The following is a 17931-nucleotide window of genomic DNA, read 5'->3' on the forward strand; positions in this document are numbered from 1 at the left end:
TTTCTTCAATTGACGACAATGACGAGTCACAGTATAACTTAGGATTTAAATTAGCAATCAACAATCAATATTAAATTATTTTTACTTGAAAGATTTATTTATTTTTGATTATTTTTTGTGGTTGTTATTTGATTCCAGTTGATTTAATTATTGTATTAATTAATTTGTGAATAAATCATTTTCAATTTTTATTGTTTTTGCAATTAGTTTTTATTTTTCACTTGTATACATATTGTTTACATTTAGTTTTAGTCATATTTGTTTACAATTAATTTTAGTCAATTACGTAATTTAGATGTAGATTGTTTAAGGCTCTTTTTGTTTCATCGAATTTGTCTTCAATTTTTTTCTTTAAATTTGATTTAATTTATTAATTTTTGGAACTAAATATATATATATATATATATATATATATATATTAATTTATCAATTTTTAGCCCGTTTTGGCCCGACCCGCCCGGCGGCCCGTATAGGGCCGGGCTGGGCTTCATTGTTCAAAGCTCGCTGAAATTTTGGGCCGGCCCGACCCAGCCCAAAAAATTTCCTAGGCCCGCTGGGTTGGGTCGGGCCGGCCCGACCCTCAAGGTTTGACAGCCCTAACTGTAGTTTAAACCAACAACTCGTCCTAGAGTCGTCTCGGCTGTGATCAATTTTATATCTCATAAGATTATTCCAATTATATGGTCTTCTGTGATTTACAACACCATATAATCTACTTATATAGAGATAATTGGACATACATATGCAATTATGAACAATTCAAATAGGAGATTAGATAGTGAACTCAGGAATCATTGTATACAAGCATAAAAGTTCTTGCTTTCAGTATACAAATCCAACAAATTCTCCCTCATCCTCTATTAACACTCGATCCCACTAATCGACTTCATCTTTGTTAATAAGGTCGTCCTGCATGGCGGGATGTCCTCCGTCCTTAGTTCGTCCAGTGAGGGTGGATTTGGTTCTTTTGGCTCCTTCGTTGGTTTGCTGCATTTGGAAATCCTTCCCTGGGGAGTTGATCTGTGCTTCTAGTGTAGTGAACAGGGTATTTGATGTCCCTGCCATATTCATGAGTTTCTTCATAAGTAAAAGACCGAGGGTTTGCGACATGGCATCAGTAGAATTATTTGATTGGGGATAACATTTTCTTCGTTGAAATCTGCATTGAGGTTGCGGTTGACATTGAGGTTGTCGTTCTCCTTCTCAATGGCTTTGGTTGGTGCTATTCGTCGGAAAAAAGTAATAGCAACGGTGGAAAATCGTCAAACGTCTAGCTCGGGTATCGACTTTCGAAAGAAGGCGCCAGTTGTTGTGCCCAAAAATATCACCTTTGCAACAGAAAGTAACAAGAACACGAAAAAGGCGTTGAAACATTAAACTTTGTATTGCTTTAGCGAAAGGCTTTGAAAGTAAGTGAACAATGATAGTCAATTCGAGAGGGTTAGGGTAGAAAATTTTCAACCCGATAAAAATTACAACCCAGCTAGCCCGTAACCGAATAGCCCGACACCCTATAGGGTCGGCCCGACTAACCCAATGGGCTAGCCCGAAACCCGAATACTTAACATAAAATATTTAGATATAAAAATTAAAAAATAATAAAATATTATAAAATCTCATCATTTCACTTTTCTATATTTTTTAGATGCTTTGATTATATGAGTTTAAACTATTGTTGGATATTTTATTATTTTTTCTTTAATAAAGTTGAACATTTTATTGTTACCAACTTATTTTAAATGTTATGTAATCTTGATTTTTTTTTCTCAATATCTTATATTTTTGCATTTCATGCTTGCTATATAATTTATATCTTTGATTTCTATGTATATTTTATACATTATACATTAGATCATTAAGAATAACAATATACAAATGATTATTTTATTTTTACGTCTTTAACCTAATTAGCCCGATGGGCTAGCCCGAAACCCGAACGTGTTAGAGTTGAAAATTTATAATTCGAAAAAATCCTCAACCTGATTAGCCCATACCCGATTAACTCGAAACTCGATAGAGCTGGCCCGAAACCAGTGGACTGGCCTGATTGACATCCCTAATGTCAGCTCCTTTCCCTCTTTAAGGAGTTGGGAGCTAGCTCCATTCCCTTGCAAATTGCCATGTTGGCTCAACTCCCTAAAGTTAGCTCCTACACATAGAACCCAACTTCATACACATAAATCAAGAAAATTGTGGGTCACGGCTGAAAATCACACTTTTATTTCATTTTTTTTTCATGTTTTAAACTTTCGTTTTATTTCATCAAATTGTTGACAGATTTGTTGGCCATTTGCATTTAATTTCATTTTTTTTCTTTCAATGTTTTAACTTTCGTCTTTATTTAATTTTTTTTATATGAGCATGCATTTCGATTTTTTTTCTTTTAGTGATGTAATTCTTCATTTTATTTTTTCTTTTAATGATGTAATTAAGGGATCCACTTAGTCGGGCTGACGACTCTAAAACTAGCGCTGCATGGGACGCAACCCATGTTTTCTTGCTTTGTCTTTGTTTTTGTTTATCTTTTGCTTTGTTGAGTTCGTGTTGTTGGTGTTTCTGGTGTCTTGTGCAGGTTGGTGCGTTGGGGATTGACAGTTTGTGTGGATGAGAGTTAGGTAGGCATTGTGGGATGCTACGGGCTCACCACTTGGATCTGTATTCAGGGAAATTTTTCTCTTCCACCTCTCCTTTTGTGAGCACTGAAGACAGTGCTAGATTTTAAGTGTGGGGGGAGGTGATTGTTGGTATTTGTGGATCTTGTGAGTGCCTTGCTATTGTGATTTTTGACTTTCTTGTGTGGGGCAAATGGTCTCATTTATCTTGATTGCTGCTTGGGTTCAAGTAATACTGCACACTTTGATGATTTGTTCACAAGTAAATTTCATGAACTGTGTTGGCTTGGTTGTTATCTTTGTCTCTCATGCTATGCATATTCCTCGTTTGTTGTAAGTTGTTTAATGTTTTCGATGCAACACCCATATGAGCTATTCTTGACGTGATTTGTCCGGTAGATGCTAGAGGGAGTGTTTTCATTGTGATAGCCTACGATCTTACCCCTTGAGTTTGAATGTTGGTTTGTTGTGAAGTTTTCTATAGCTCTGGGTCTCTGCTCCTCTGACAATAGTGTTATGAGCATGGAAAACCACGTGAGAACATTTTGGATTACCTCCAAAAGTGTTGATCTCACGAAATTTGGCCCATCTATTGAGAATGCAATAACATCACCTTGAAAAAGAAAGATGTAAAAAAAAATTAGATTTGGTTTGATTTTTTATCATCTTCAAGGAAAATGAGATTTGATTTTAAAGGCAATCACATTAGGCAATTCACCTCTAGCGGAGAATCGGGTCTGATCGAATTGAATTGTATCATGTGATTGTTGCTTCTTAAAATCTGAACAATGAACATCTCGTGAGCAAAGGCATATGGGTGTCCATGTGATTCACTCGATGAATATATACGGATGAGCAACAGATCTGTCTCGAGTTGTCTAGCCATTTTTTGCCAGTGTGTCATCGAGGTATTTGGAGCTTAATACTTGAGAAGTCACAATCAAGATGACATTCAACACTTGCTTCAACATCATGAGCAAAGGCATGGATTCCCTGAAATGTTGGGGAGTCTCGACTGTATGCATTGGGAATGGAGGAATTATCTCGTCACTTGGAAAGACCAATATACTCGAGAAGACTATGGTGTCCCGACTGTCATTCTTGAAGTTGTGGCATCTGCAGACTTGTGGATATGGCATGCATTTTTTGGGCAAGCATGATCCAGTAATGATATAAATGTTCTTCATGGCTCACCCTTGTTCAATGTTGTTTTGCAGGGAAATTCCCCACAAGTTTAATTCAAGGTGAATGGTTGTTTAGCCCTATTTTTTGATGAATTCTGGATGTTTACGTGGTATATTGCCTTTTATTTTGGTCTCTTTCACTCAAGAGTTGATTGATTTGAGCTTTTGTGCTAATTTTGTTGTCTCATGATTTTATGCTCAAATTGATTGATATGTGGACAAAAATAAAGTTAAAATTTAGTTGAATGGTCTGAAGAATAATCTAAGTTCGTCTCGATACGAGTTTGTAGGCAAAAATGGATCTAAAATCTGACTTGAAACGAGGAAGAACAGACCAAAACAAAAACGTTGCGCATTGCAATGGTCTGCGTACGCCGGGAGGCGGCGCTCGCCGCGCCCATTGTGCGAAGGGCATAGGCGGCGGCGCCCCCGTCTGTGCGGAAGTTACGGGAATTTGGGTATAAAACCCATTTTTAGGGATTTCTTCACTATTCTCGATTCCCCAGCCTCCCTAGGACCCTAGGCGATTCCTGCTGTATTTCCTTAGTTTTTGAGAGTTAGAATAGGTCTTAACAACATTGGATCGTTCGGATTAAAGTTTGCATCAAATTATTGTAAGAACTTGTTGATTTCTCATTACTAGTTTAATCGATTTCCTTTGGTTGCTATTGGTTGTTTATTTCTTAGATGAATGAGCATATTTAGATCATGGTTATTGATGTTGATTTATGCTTTTGATTATTCCATCGCCTAGTTATAATAGTTAACTCGTTGGTTGATTTGTTAGTGCAATTCTCCGTTGAATTTGTGTTGCTTTTTATTTACATGTTCTTCAGGATTAATGATGGCTAGTACTTTCCATAGATTTGAATGCTTGTTTATTTCCCTTGCCTAGATAATTGTTGCTTTGTGATTTTGAATTTAATTATTGATTTCTAGATTGTTAGTTTAGAACCCTAGTTCTATATGTTTTCTTACTGCTTTCTTTGCCTGCTTCCTATCTATTGCCTATATAACTTTATATGCTTTATTTCAATTACGCATTAGTTAATCGGAGAGAGAGTGTCAGACCCAACCTTCTGATTAGAGTGTTTAAGTTTATTTTCGTTTTATGTGAGTAACACGATTAAAGCCCTGCTTAGCCTTCCTTGTGAGACGACTTGGGTTAGCTTATCACACTAGGACAACCTCGTACGATTACGGGTCAATCCCTTAGGTGTTTTGGGTTGAGTCAATGGTACGTCATATAATTTTGGATATTATTTAACAGATGACATTTATCCCAAATGGGCTTCATTTGTTAAAAGTTTTCAATGCCCTATGGATCCAAAAACAATGAAATTCATGGAAAGGCAAGAAGCTGCAAGAAAGGATATGGAGCTGGCGTTTGGAGTGCTCCAATCTCGATGGGCGATAATTAGAAATTCTACTCGTCCTATCACGTCCATGACATGAGAAAAATTATGCTCACATACATTATCTTGCACAACATGATTATTGAGGATGAGGGAAACGAAGCAATCGTTTGGTTTGACGAAGACACGTCTCATTCGGTAACAATAGCCATGGGTTCTAGCCAAGAATTTCAAACATATCTTAGTAATTACAACAAGTTACGAGATTGAGCAATACATCGCCGACTTAGAGCTGATTCGGTTGAGCATATTTGGACACTTTAATTATGTATTTTCAACGTTAATTATGTATTTTCAATTTTAATTATGTAATTTCAATTATTTTATGTCATTTCAAAAGCTATTGCACCAGTCCAGACAATATCATGTGATACTTCTGCAAAAGCTATTGAATGAATTTCAAACAATACCATGTGATACCTCTGTAAAAGCTTTGCACTAGTCACGCCAATTCATGTGATACTTCAGCAAAAACTTTGCACTAGTCAAGCCACTATCATGTCATAATTCTGCAAAAGTTTTGCACTAGTAAAGGTAATATCATGTGATATTTCTGCAAAAGCTTTTGAATCAAATTCAAACAATACTATGTGATACCTCTGTAAAAGCTTTGCACTAGTTCACTCAATTAATGTGATACTTCTAGAAAAGATATTGTAATAGACCATTATTTGACTCAAAAATTTATGAATGGTATTTCAATAATGCAAGGTCTATAAATTCCCCATGCACCACATCTATCTCTATCACTTTTCATTCTTCCATCTCAATATGCAAGGAAATTCAAGTTCTCAAAATTTAAGCTTCCAAAATTCTGACTCATCTCCTATACAAAATCCACGATATAATCTGTATCTTTATCCACCAAATTTTTCTATTGGTTCGAATGTGATACCTACGTATTTCATGCCCCAATATGAAATGCCACCACAATCTCAATTTTTTTCTCCTCCAACAACACAACATGCATTTAACGAGCAATCATTTGGTTCTCTACCTTTCAACTCTCTGTCACACCCTAATTCTCGAAGGAATAAATTTAATTGAGATGCGAATAATTCATAGAAATGAACAAGGGAAAAATCTTGTTAAAACCGACATAGGATAGCAAGTCGGATCTCTGTCTCCTGCTTACTTGAACTGGGGGCGTAATCCAGACAAGTTTACTTTGGCCTCGGGACGCTACTCAAGCTGGCCTTATATTTCTCATACTCCGGAACACATCAGGCCAAGCACCCTTATAACGCCTCTGGCCAGTGGCCGATGGAGATCAACCCACCAGGTCAGCTAGCATGTGTACATGATTCTCAGACAACGTGTTAGGTCATAAGAGAACCTCAATTGATTAACTTTGCGAACCTTAATAAGAGTAGAGTGCACATAAACATTTTATTGGATAAACAGTTTGCATTTCATTGAAACATTTAGAGCTTAATAACTCAATCATACTTTATACATTTGGAAGGTAAGCCCACCTGCATAGGCAAAGCCTGTCGTTTAAACTTAACTTTGAATCGAAATAGCAATCTTAATCCTTCCGATCCACGATGCCTACAAGAAATCTATAAACTTAATAGGTCTCCTGAATCTAATCTTAAGTCATGGTGAAGTGCTTAACATTCTACGATCCACTTAGCCGGGTCTTCAAAATTTAATAAATAAATAATTGAAAATTAAAATCCTTGAGTCAAGGACACCAACAATATCCTTAACTCAATTTATTTTAATAATTGAATTTATAAATAAACTCAATTAAATCATAAATGCTTTCTATTGCATAATGCAAATGCAAATTCATTTCATACTTAAACATATGATAAGTAATGACTTAAAATATGGACATAATAATATAATATCATTATACAAGTTACTCTTTAAAATAATTAATTAAGCTAATTGATAGACCAATTAATTAAGTTATGGGAGCCCATTTAAAAAATTATACTAACATGCCCAAGCATTTTAAAAATAAAAAGGGCCCGGATTCTATTTATTAAATCAGCTCATTTTAAAAGAATAAAAACGCAACCCACATTAAAATAAAATGGCCCAACATAGAAGCCCAAACCTAAATCTATATTCTTCTTCCCTTCTTTCAAACACACGCCCACATAGGGGTGAGCATTCGGTTATATGGTTCGGTTTTTGCTAAAACCAAACCAAACCATATTTTAGTTCGGTTTTAAAAAAAAAACCGAACCGAACCGAATTAACCGAACAAACCGAACCGAATTAACCGAAATTTTTATAATTAAAACCGAACCGAATCGAAAAACCGAATTAATCCGAAGAAAACCGAAATTTTCGAAAAAAAACCGAAAAAACCGAAATTTTCGGAAAAAAAACCGAAAATTCCAAAAAAATCTATAAAATTTAAAAAATATTATAAGTTAGATATTATAAAATTATAATTAAAATATTATATATATATATATATATATATATATATACATATATTTATATATATATTATAAATATAATTCGGTTTTTCGGTTTTGTTCGGTTTTAAAAAATCCGAACCGAACCGAACCGAAAAACCGAAATTTTATGGAAACAAAAACCGAACCGAACCGAAAAATCGAAAAAACCGAACCATATTTTAAAATTTCGGTTTGGATCGGTTCGGCTATTCGGTTTCGGATTTTTTGCTCACCCCTACGCCCACACCCACACCCACACCCACACACACAGACCTGTTTCTCTCTCTCTCTCTTGGCTCAATCACACGACTCACACTCACACTCACACCAGACACGGCGCAGCGGCAACTCCCTTCCGGCGACGAGCGCCACCGCTTCTTTTTCGACCTCCGACGAACAGCGGCCCTCCCTCTCGTCTTTACTTAGTAGTCGACGGCAGCAGCAGCAGCAAAAGCCGACCACCGCCGCCTCATCCCTCATCTCCCTCTCGGCTCATTTCTCAGACCGGATACCCCAGCAACCCCCTCCTCCTTGGCAACGGCGGCCGCCGTGGCCTCCGTCACCTCCCTCGATCTCTCTGTCAGAACCCACGCCTCACACCGTCCGCGTCGTCTCCTTCCTTGGTGACGGCGAGAGCGCCGCCTCCTCTCTCTCTACTCTCTTTCTGCTCTCTTTCCTATTCCAGCGACAGACTCAACTTAAACAGCAACGACACCCTCCCGACTCGGTTCACTCAAGTTCGAAGATGAAGAACAAAATCAGAGTTCAAGACTCGACCTTTCTTTCTTCTTTTTCTTTAAGACAGACATGCTTCATGTATATAAAAATATATGAATAGATGGTATGCACATGAATGAAATCTTTAAATGTCATTTGTTTCAAAAACTTGGAACACAAAATCTGAATTTGAGGTGCTAACCGTGAATAGAGATAAAATGGGCAGAGGGGTTTGTAGACGAAGCCTTTGGTTTGATGAACTTGGCAAATGTTTGGCTTGGTTAGCTGTTGTATACTGGACCTTCGTGAATCAGGCTATATAAGAATTCAGATATTGTTTCCATCAAAAATTGCCATAGGAATTAAGAGGAAACAAAGGAATTTCAAAGCTGAAACTTACAGGTGTAGTTGGCAGAACGCTTGGGAGAGAGATGGGAGATGCTGAAAGTTGTAAAGAAATGCTAAGGTGATAGATATGGCTTCAAAGTGTATCTAGATGTGGCACTAAGATGGGGATTTGACATGCCTGCAAAGGCATGGCTAAAACTGACTTTTGGGGTTGCTTGAAAGGACAAGGTATGGTGTTGCCCCGCTGCTAGGAACACAGGTTATGAGTGTTGATTGGACAATTATATCTTTAAAGTTGAATTATCGAAACTGTAATAATTTTTCAGTGTTTGCTAATTTAAAAGTTTGTGTAAATGCTTGAATGTTTAATTAAATAGATATACAATGCATATAAATTTAAATAACTAAATTTTTAAATATTTTTATAAATCATTTTTGTTGGAATTAAATTAAACTCATTTTCTTAATCCGGCGTGAATCATCTTAAATTATAAGTTTGAAAATTATTATAAACTTAGCTACGAGAAAACGGGGTATTACATCCTCGAACCTTCACCTCTCAATCTTTCGCTTTACAACCATTTGCCTCTCAAATTCCATCACATTGTACACAAATTAACCTCACTGATGATGATGATGTCGTCGAAATTCCCATAAGCACAAAAAATCAAAGAGAAAATTGTCAGTTGCAGAGGAGATTTGTCTTGCACAAGCTTGGGGCACCATCAACAATTCCTCTATAGTTGGAAATGCACAAAAAAATAAAGAATTTTGGGAGAAGACTGTCAATTATTACAACGCAGCAAGGCCAGAGAGCTCAGAACTAGGGATGTCAATCGGGCCAGCCCACTCGATTTCGGGCCAGCCCATTCGTTTTCGGGCTATTTTTGGTTCGGGCTAGTCGGTTTTTTTATTTTTCGGGCTAAAATTTTTCGACGCTAACCCTAACCCACTCGGTTTCGGGCTAGCCCGTTCGGGCCCGCAAGTTTTACGATTTTTTTATATATTTATTTTTTATAGATAATCATATACTTGTAATAAAAATATGTCGTATTTTTTAAATCAAAACATTTCGCTTTATTTTAGATACAAAAATTAGTGTTTTTTAACATAAGTTTATATAATATCTAACTTTAATTTCGTTTCTGATAAAAATTGAATATAGATTTAACATAAATGACTATCTTTCTATGACTTTTATATCATAGATTTTTGTTATTAACCATTGGAAAAAATCAAAACATATTCTACAAGCATCAAAATATTATTATCGAATTAAAAAGTAAAGTATTAAAGTTTAAAAATCAATTATTAAGAATGTGTTCGGTTAATCGGGCCAACCCACTCGATTTTCGGGCCAACCCTATCGAGCTCGGGCTATTTTCGGTTCGGGCCATTCGGGCTAAATTTTTTTCGGGCTAAAAATTTTCAGCCCTAACCCACCTTTTTTATCGGTCTATTCGGATCGACCCGTCGGTTTCGGGCTTTTTTGACATCCCTACTCAGAACCTCGAAAATGGAAAGCTATTAAATCTCATTACTATCATATAATGCCTGATGTTAATGTTTTTCAGGTTGGTACAATAACTTTTATGAAAATCGGGCTAGTGGTCAAAGTGACGAGGATGTTCTAGACGCTACACTAGAAAAGTGGCGAAGCGTAAATCTAATAAAAAGAGTTCAAGTACCAGCACGTATGGAAGATAATGAGAGATTTAGAAAAATGGGCTCCACAACAAATGGCTTGTCGTGCCAGTAAGAAAGCTAAGACATCCGAATCGGAAAGTCACACTTCAATAGAAGGCATGCCTGAAGTTCGGAGACGTCTGATTTATGCCTAATTGTTCTAATTTTAGGGGCTTTCATGAGCTTTATTTTAAGATAATCTTCTGGAAATTGGTGCGTTTTATGGTATATTTTATGCTTTGCAGGAGATTTAGGATTTCGAGATGAAGAGTGCAAACGTTGGAGAAGTTTGGGCTAAGAATTACGTTTTTGTGCATACTCTGGCGCGTCAGAGAAGCGAAGCCCCGCGCTGCAGAGCAGATGCACTCGCCAGAGAAATCAACTTGTCAAAGCAGAGGAACCAATCGCCAGAGCAGCGAAATCACAGAGCAGAGAAATCAAAGCCCCGAGCAGAGAAATCAAAGCCAGATGAATCAAAGCCCAGAGCAGAGAAATCAAGAAGCCAGAGGAACCGAATGCCAGAGCAGCGAAGTGAGTCGCCAGAGGAACCGAGAGTCAGAGCAGACAAGTGCGCCAGAGAGGAAGCCGTTTCTCTGGCGAGAGCCGCGAATTCGGCCAGAATGGAGATGACTTGCAGCGCGCGACACAGCTGGAGAGTTGCCTTATCTTGCACGATTATATTTCCTTTAAGAGTTCAGCTTTGCATGGCAACTTCCATGGTGATCCATAGGGATTTGAGGTCTATAAATAGGGCTTAGTTTTCATTGTAAAATCAATCCTTCTGCCTCCAGGCGTGTAGTTAGATAGAACGTCTTTGCCCTAATCTTTAGTTTCCGCCAAGTTAGCTAAAGTTTAGGTTTATTGCTTTTCTAGTGCTAGTTTCGATTTATGTTCTTAGTTAGTTTAATATAGTTCTTTTAATTCATGTTTTAGATTAGTTCCCGTTTAGAGTTGTAATTACGTGACAGATTACTTCTCGAGACGATTTACGGTATTTCTTTAATTAAGTTTATTTATTTGCTTTTACATGCGTTTCTTTAAATTCCGTTATTTCAATTCTGCTATTTAAATTATGCAATTTAGTTTATACGTTTTTATGATGCTTTCCTTTAAATTATGCAATTTAGTTTCATGCCTAGATTAGAAGCTTTTAAATTACAAGTATTTAAATTCCTAGTTAGTATTTAAATTTCAAGTTTATTTACTTTAAGTTCATTTAATTCTTGCCTGGGGTTTAATAGTTTCACGCCTAGATAATTTTAAGATTAAGTTTTTAGTTAAGTTTAAATTACAAGCATTAGTTAATAATTCATTTTTGCCTAGTTAAGTTTAATTCACGTTAATTTACTTTCCATGTTTTAGTTTAATAATCCTTAGTTTACAGCTTTCTTGTGACATAATTAATTGCCCTTAAGGGCCTGTTTGATATGGGTTTAAAAGCAGGATAAGTTAAATTAATATGGATTTATGTAGTGTTTGATATTATGTGTTACTAATATGGTCAACTTCAGGTTTATCCCAAGACCCTAGCTTATTTTGTGGGATTAATCCACACTAATTATCGCACCTCTCCCATGGGATTAACCCACACTAATTATTCCACCCCCTCCATAGGCTACTAATTTAGGTATTTGATATGTTAATCCAACCTATTTCAATGGATACCTAACACCTTTTGGGATTAATTACCAATGATATCAAACACACATCTGAGATTAGAAATCATGACTAATCCACACTAAATTATCAGGATAATTTATATCCTAATTAATCCAATACTGAAAATCAAACGGGCCCTAAAGATCTTCCTTGAGAGATGACACTGGGTCAATTTACCATCACTAGGATGTCCTTGTTCTATTGCAAGTCAAACTAGAGGTGTTTCTAGTTGAGTCAACGTCCAATGGGGCAACAACGAGCAAAGAAATTTGATAAATCAACAGGAAAAGGTAAAGTTGTTGAAGAATCAAATAATAAGCAGGGGAAATGCTGGATATTAAAACGAAAGAGTTTGAGCGCGGTAATGGAGAGCTTATGTTGAAAGAATTTGAAACAATTAGAATTGACACTAGCAGAATGACAGATGAAGAACTCCACATTCATTCCATGATTGTGACAAGTATTAAAGCAAGGCTAATTGGTGATTTTGTTATTTCTACTTTTATCTATGTAATTTCAATTTGAATGATGTATTTTCAATTATTAAAATTCACCTTTAATTTCTAATTTTAAGTTGTTTTGATGAATAATATACGCAATTATATGCTATTAATTAAATTAAATTATAATAAAATAAAATAATATTAATTTTAATAGAATTAAATTAAATTAAATACTATATAATTGTCTTGCATAATTTAAATGAAATACACAATTAAATTGATGAAAATACATATATATATATATATATATATATATATATATATATATATATATATAGGAATGGGATCATATAGATCCCAATGCTTATAATAGATCCGTAGATCCAAATCTAGACCACACATTTATGACATGTGGCGCATCAAGATGCATAAAGGCATTTCAAGGCAAAATCTGGAGAGGGGTAAAATTGGAATGTAATTTTCGAAATTAAAAAAAAAATTAGATTTTCTCAAAATAGGTACTCCCTCCGTCCACGAAAAAGTGCCCCATTTGGGTGCTGGCACGGGTTTTAAGAAAGCTGAAAAAGGTGGTGTAAAGGTGGTGTAAAAGACTAAAAGGGTAGTGTTAATGTATTGTGGTTACTTTTACTAATCTTGCACTAACTATTTGGCATTATTTTATTAGGTGAAAATTCAGAAAATAAATATATAAATAAAATGGAAAATAAATAAACTGGAAATAAATAAATAAATAAGTAAATAAATTGGAAATAAATAAACTGAAAATTCAAAAATAAATAAATAAATAAACTGAAAATTCAGAAAATAAATATATAAAAAAATGGAAAATAAATAAACTGGAAATAAATAAATAAATAACTAAACTTGAAATTCAGAAAATAAATAAATAAAATGGAAATAAATAAATAAATAAATAAACTGAAAATTCCGAAAATAAATAAATAAACTGGAAATAAATAAATAAATAAACTGAAAATAAATAAACTAAAAATTCGAAAACAAATAAATAAATAAATAAACTGAAAATTGAGAAAATAAATAAATAAACTGGAAATAAATAAATAAATAAGTAAATAAACTGGAAAATAAATAAACTGAAAATTCAAAAATAAATAAATAACTAAACTTGAAATTCAGAAAATAAATAAATAAAATGGAAATAAATAAATTAACTGGAAATAAATTAACTGAAAATTCAGAAAAAAATAAATAATAAACTGAAAATTCGAAAATAAATAAATAAATAAATAAATAAACTGAAAATTCAAAAATAAATAAACTTAAAATTCAGAAAATAAATAAATAAATAAACTTGAAAATAAATAAACTGGAAATAAATAAATAAATAAGTAAATAAACTGGAAATAAATAAACTGGAAAATAAATAAACTGAAAATTCAAAAATAAATAAATAAATAAACTTGAAATTCAGAAAATAAATAAATAAATAAACTAAAAATTCAGAAAATAAATATATAAATAAAATGGAAAATAAATAAACTGGAAATAAATAAATAAATAAATAAACTGAAAATTCAGAAAATAAATAAATAAATAAACTAAAAATTCAAAAATAAATAAATAAATAAACTTGAAATTCAGAAAATAAATAAATAAATAAACTGAAAATTAAGAAAATAAATAAATAAATGGGATTAATTGTGGGGGTTAATTGCATAGATTAAATAAAAGTGTGGATTTATTAATGACATAAGTTGTAAATAAATTGAAAAGTAAAGGGTATGAATGTACAAAAAGGTAAACAGGGCACTTTTTCGTGGACAAAAAAAAGGGGTAAGTAGGGCACTTTTTCGTGGACAGAGGGAGTATATTTTAGATGCATAAAGTTTCATACGAGAATGCATGAACTTTCATATAAAAATGTATAAAATTTCATATAAAAATGCATAAGATTTCACCCCACCCCAACCCCACCTCCCACACCCCTGAACCCCACCCCACCCCAGAACCCCACCCCCACCCACCCCCTACACCCCACCCCCCACCCCTTCCACCCACCCCCAATTTTTTTTTTAATTTTTTATTTTTTTAAAAACTGATTTTCAACCCTTAGATCATCAAGATCTACGGTTGATTCGTAACCCTTTTGGATGAATTCGTGGTCCTGGGTTCGAATCCCAAAGGTATCAAAAATTTATTTTTCACAATTCGTAACCATGTTGGATGAATTCGTAACCATGTTGGATAAAATTCGTACATTAAAAAACGTTTATATTTATATTTTAATAAGTGTTTTTACTGTAGCCCTCCCATATATATATATATATATATATATATATATATATATATATATATATACTCCCTCCGTCCCTAAAATAACTTCTTTTTTTTCCATTTTGGAACGTCCCCAAATAACTTCCTCTTTCTTTCTTTCCAATTTTGGACACCTACCCCACCACTAATAATACTTTATTTATTCTTACTTTTCACTTTTCACCACTCTCAATACTAATTATAACACTTTTCACAACTTCCAATAATAATTATATCACTCTTTCTTCACTATCAATACACTTTACAATTTTTCATTAAAACCCGTGCCGTCCCCAAAGAGGAAGCCATTTCAGGGACGGATGGAGTATATATATATACGGAAATGCTATTTGGACACCGAGTGTCCTGAACACTCGGTCAAAACCGGGCGATTATCATTGACCCATAATTAGCCGGTTTTAGAGATAATTGTTTATTTACTAAAATATCCCTCAGTTTTTATTGTTTTGTATTTTCGTTTTTTTAATTTCCAAAATTTATGCTTTTCGGTTACCTTATGTATTGTTTTTTTGTTTCCTTATTTTTCGGTTTTTTTATTTTCAAAAATTATATAAATCATATTCGAAGTTTATTTCTGGAATTCTTTTGATTATTTGTTTCTTGTTAAAATAATCCTATATTTGTTTTCAGCTTTTTTTCCCGAAATTAATATTATTTATTTTTATTGATGATTAAATTATTTATTTATATTCAAAAATTATGTTTTATTTATTTGTTTCCACATTATTTTTTTATTGTTTCGAAAATATTTTTTTTCTGAAATTTTGTATTTTTATATTCGAAAATCATGTTAGTTTTTTCCGGAGATTTATTTATCTATATTTTTTCAAAAATTATGTTATTTTTATTTGTTTCCACTAATTTGGATATTCTTCTAAAAATAATCCTAGATTTGTTTCCACTAATTTAGAGATTCTCCTAAAATAATCCTAGATTTGTTTCCACTAATTTAGAGATTTTCATTCTCCAAAAATAATCCTAGATTTGATTCCACTAATTTAGAGATTCTCCTAAACTAATCCTAGATTTATTTCCACATTTATTTTATTTTTCGATTATTATTTTTTATTTTGCGAATTTTATGTTAATTTTATTTGTTTCTACTAATTTAGAGATTCCCTTCAAAATAATCCTAGATTTGTTTCATTTATATTTTTTTTCCAATATTAAAAAAAACATTTTGAAGATGATTTTATTTAAATAAAAAACCGAAATACAAGAAAAAGGTGATTGGGGGAAATAATCCTAGATTTGTTTTCATTTATATACATTTTTCCGATATTAAAAAAAAATATTTCGAAGATGATTTGAAAAAAAAAACTAAAATACAAGAAAAAAGGTGCGTGAGGGAATTGAACCTGAGACCTCACTAATATGTGAGTAATACTTTCTCACCTTTTCCGGTAGTGACAATTACTACATTAGTGAAGCGTTAGAAATAAAAATAAAATGAATCATACGATGGGACATCGATTGAAAAAATAAATAACATATATTTGGATTAAAAGTATTATAATAATGTAGTTAACGCGATATAATAATAAGAAATAAAGTTTAATAATTAATTGAAATAAATTAGTGAAGTTGAAAAAAAAATTGTGAATACGATGAGATAATAAGAAAATGAACTACTATAATGTAAATGTATGAAGTTGAAATAATTATACTCAATGAACTAAAGTTGAATTAATTAATTCAATTAAAATAGTGAAGTTGTAAAAAAATATGAATCATATGATGGGACATTGATCGAAAAACTAAATAACATATACTTTATTAAAAAGCGATATAATAATAAGAAAATGAAGTACTATAGTGCGAGTAATGAAAAAAAAATGAAACATACGCAGAGATTTTGGTCGGAAAACTATATAACATATACTTTATTTGAATATATTATAATAAAGAATTGTAATCAATATGATGATAACAAAATGAACCACTATTGTGTGAGTAACGAAGTCGAAATAATTATACTCAATGAAATAAAGTTTAAGTAATTAGTTGAAATTAATTAGTGAAGTTGTAATAAAATATGAATCATATGATGGGACATCGATCGAAAAACTAAATAACATATACTTTATTAAAAAGCGATATAATAATAAGAAAATGAACTACTATAGTGTGAGTAATGAAAAAAAAAATCAAGTGAATCATACGATGGAATTTTACTCAAAAAACTATATAACATATACTTTATTTGAATATATTATAATAAAGTATTATAATGGATATGATGATAACAAAATGAACCACTATTGTGTGAGTAAGTTTAATTTAATAAACTTATTCAAAAAAATTAAATTTAAGTAAAAAATAAAAAGATTACTTAATTATTTACAAGTATTAATATTACTTTCTTATTAGTGGGAAAAAATCTTAATCGAAAAAATTAAAATAAAATTTCCAAGGAAAAATAATATGTGAGGAATAAAAATAAAATTTCCAAGAAAAAAATCAACTAATTTTCGAAACTAAAAAACAGAAAAATGAGGAAACGAAAAAGAAAAAAAGAAAAATAAGGAAACATAAAAAACGAAAAATAAGGAAACAACCGAAAATACAAACAATAAATTGAGTATATTTATCAAATGATAATTTAGTAAAAACACAACACAACTAAAAACCAGCCCATTACCAACCAATGCAAAAAACCGGGTTTTGGAGGGGTGTCCAGCACACTAGGTGTTCATTTATCACTACCCATATATATATACTCCCTCCGTCCCTGAAATAAGTTTATCTTTTTCCTTTTTGGGATGTCCTCCATATAAGTTCCTCTTTCTTTCTTTCCATTTTTGGACAACTACCCCACCACTAATAATACTTTATTTATTCTTACTTTTCACTTTTTCACAACTCCCAATACTAATTATAATAATACTTTTTCACCTTTTCACCACTTCCAATATTAATTATAACATATTTTTCTCCACTATCAATATACTTTACCATTTTTTCTTAAAATCTGTGCCGTCCGTTTCCAAAGAGGAACTTATTTTAAGGACAGAGGAAGTATATATTAAGAGATATGGTAGGACCCACAAAAGAGTTGCTTTTGTAAGTTTATTGTTGTAGTCTTGTAGAGGTAAGTTTATAAAAGTTTGTAGATTTAAACTTTTGATCGT

General features: G+C 32.7%; 1 long non-coding RNA gene across 5 annotated transcripts; it reads right to left on the minus strand.

Annotated features, from left to right (window-relative positions):
* Positions 1–748: 748 nt before the first annotated feature.
* LOC130988939 (uncharacterized) lies at positions 749–8959 on the minus strand. 5 transcript variants are annotated; one of them, XR_009090280.1, is made up of 6 exons: positions 8749–8959; positions 8551–8663; positions 6687–6762; positions 5809–5853; positions 5632–5720; positions 749–1328 (listed from the first exon to the last, which is right to left on the minus strand). It is a non-coding gene; the product is annotated as an uncharacterized LOC130988939 (long non-coding RNA). The 5 variants fall into 5 exon arrangements; XR_009090283.1 differs by having other exon boundaries at positions 749–1058; positions 8749–8948; XR_009090281.1 differs by lacking the exon at positions 6687–6762 and having other exon boundaries at positions 8749–8948.
* Between the last annotated feature and the right edge of the window lie 8972 nt (positions 8960–17931).

Source organism: Salvia miltiorrhiza, chromosome 6 (genome assembly GCF_028751815.1).
Source record: "Salvia miltiorrhiza cultivar Shanhuang (shh) chromosome 6, IMPLAD_Smil_shh, whole genome shotgun sequence".
NCBI classification, from domain to species: Eukaryota; Viridiplantae; Streptophyta; class Magnoliopsida; order Lamiales; family Lamiaceae; genus Salvia; species Salvia miltiorrhiza.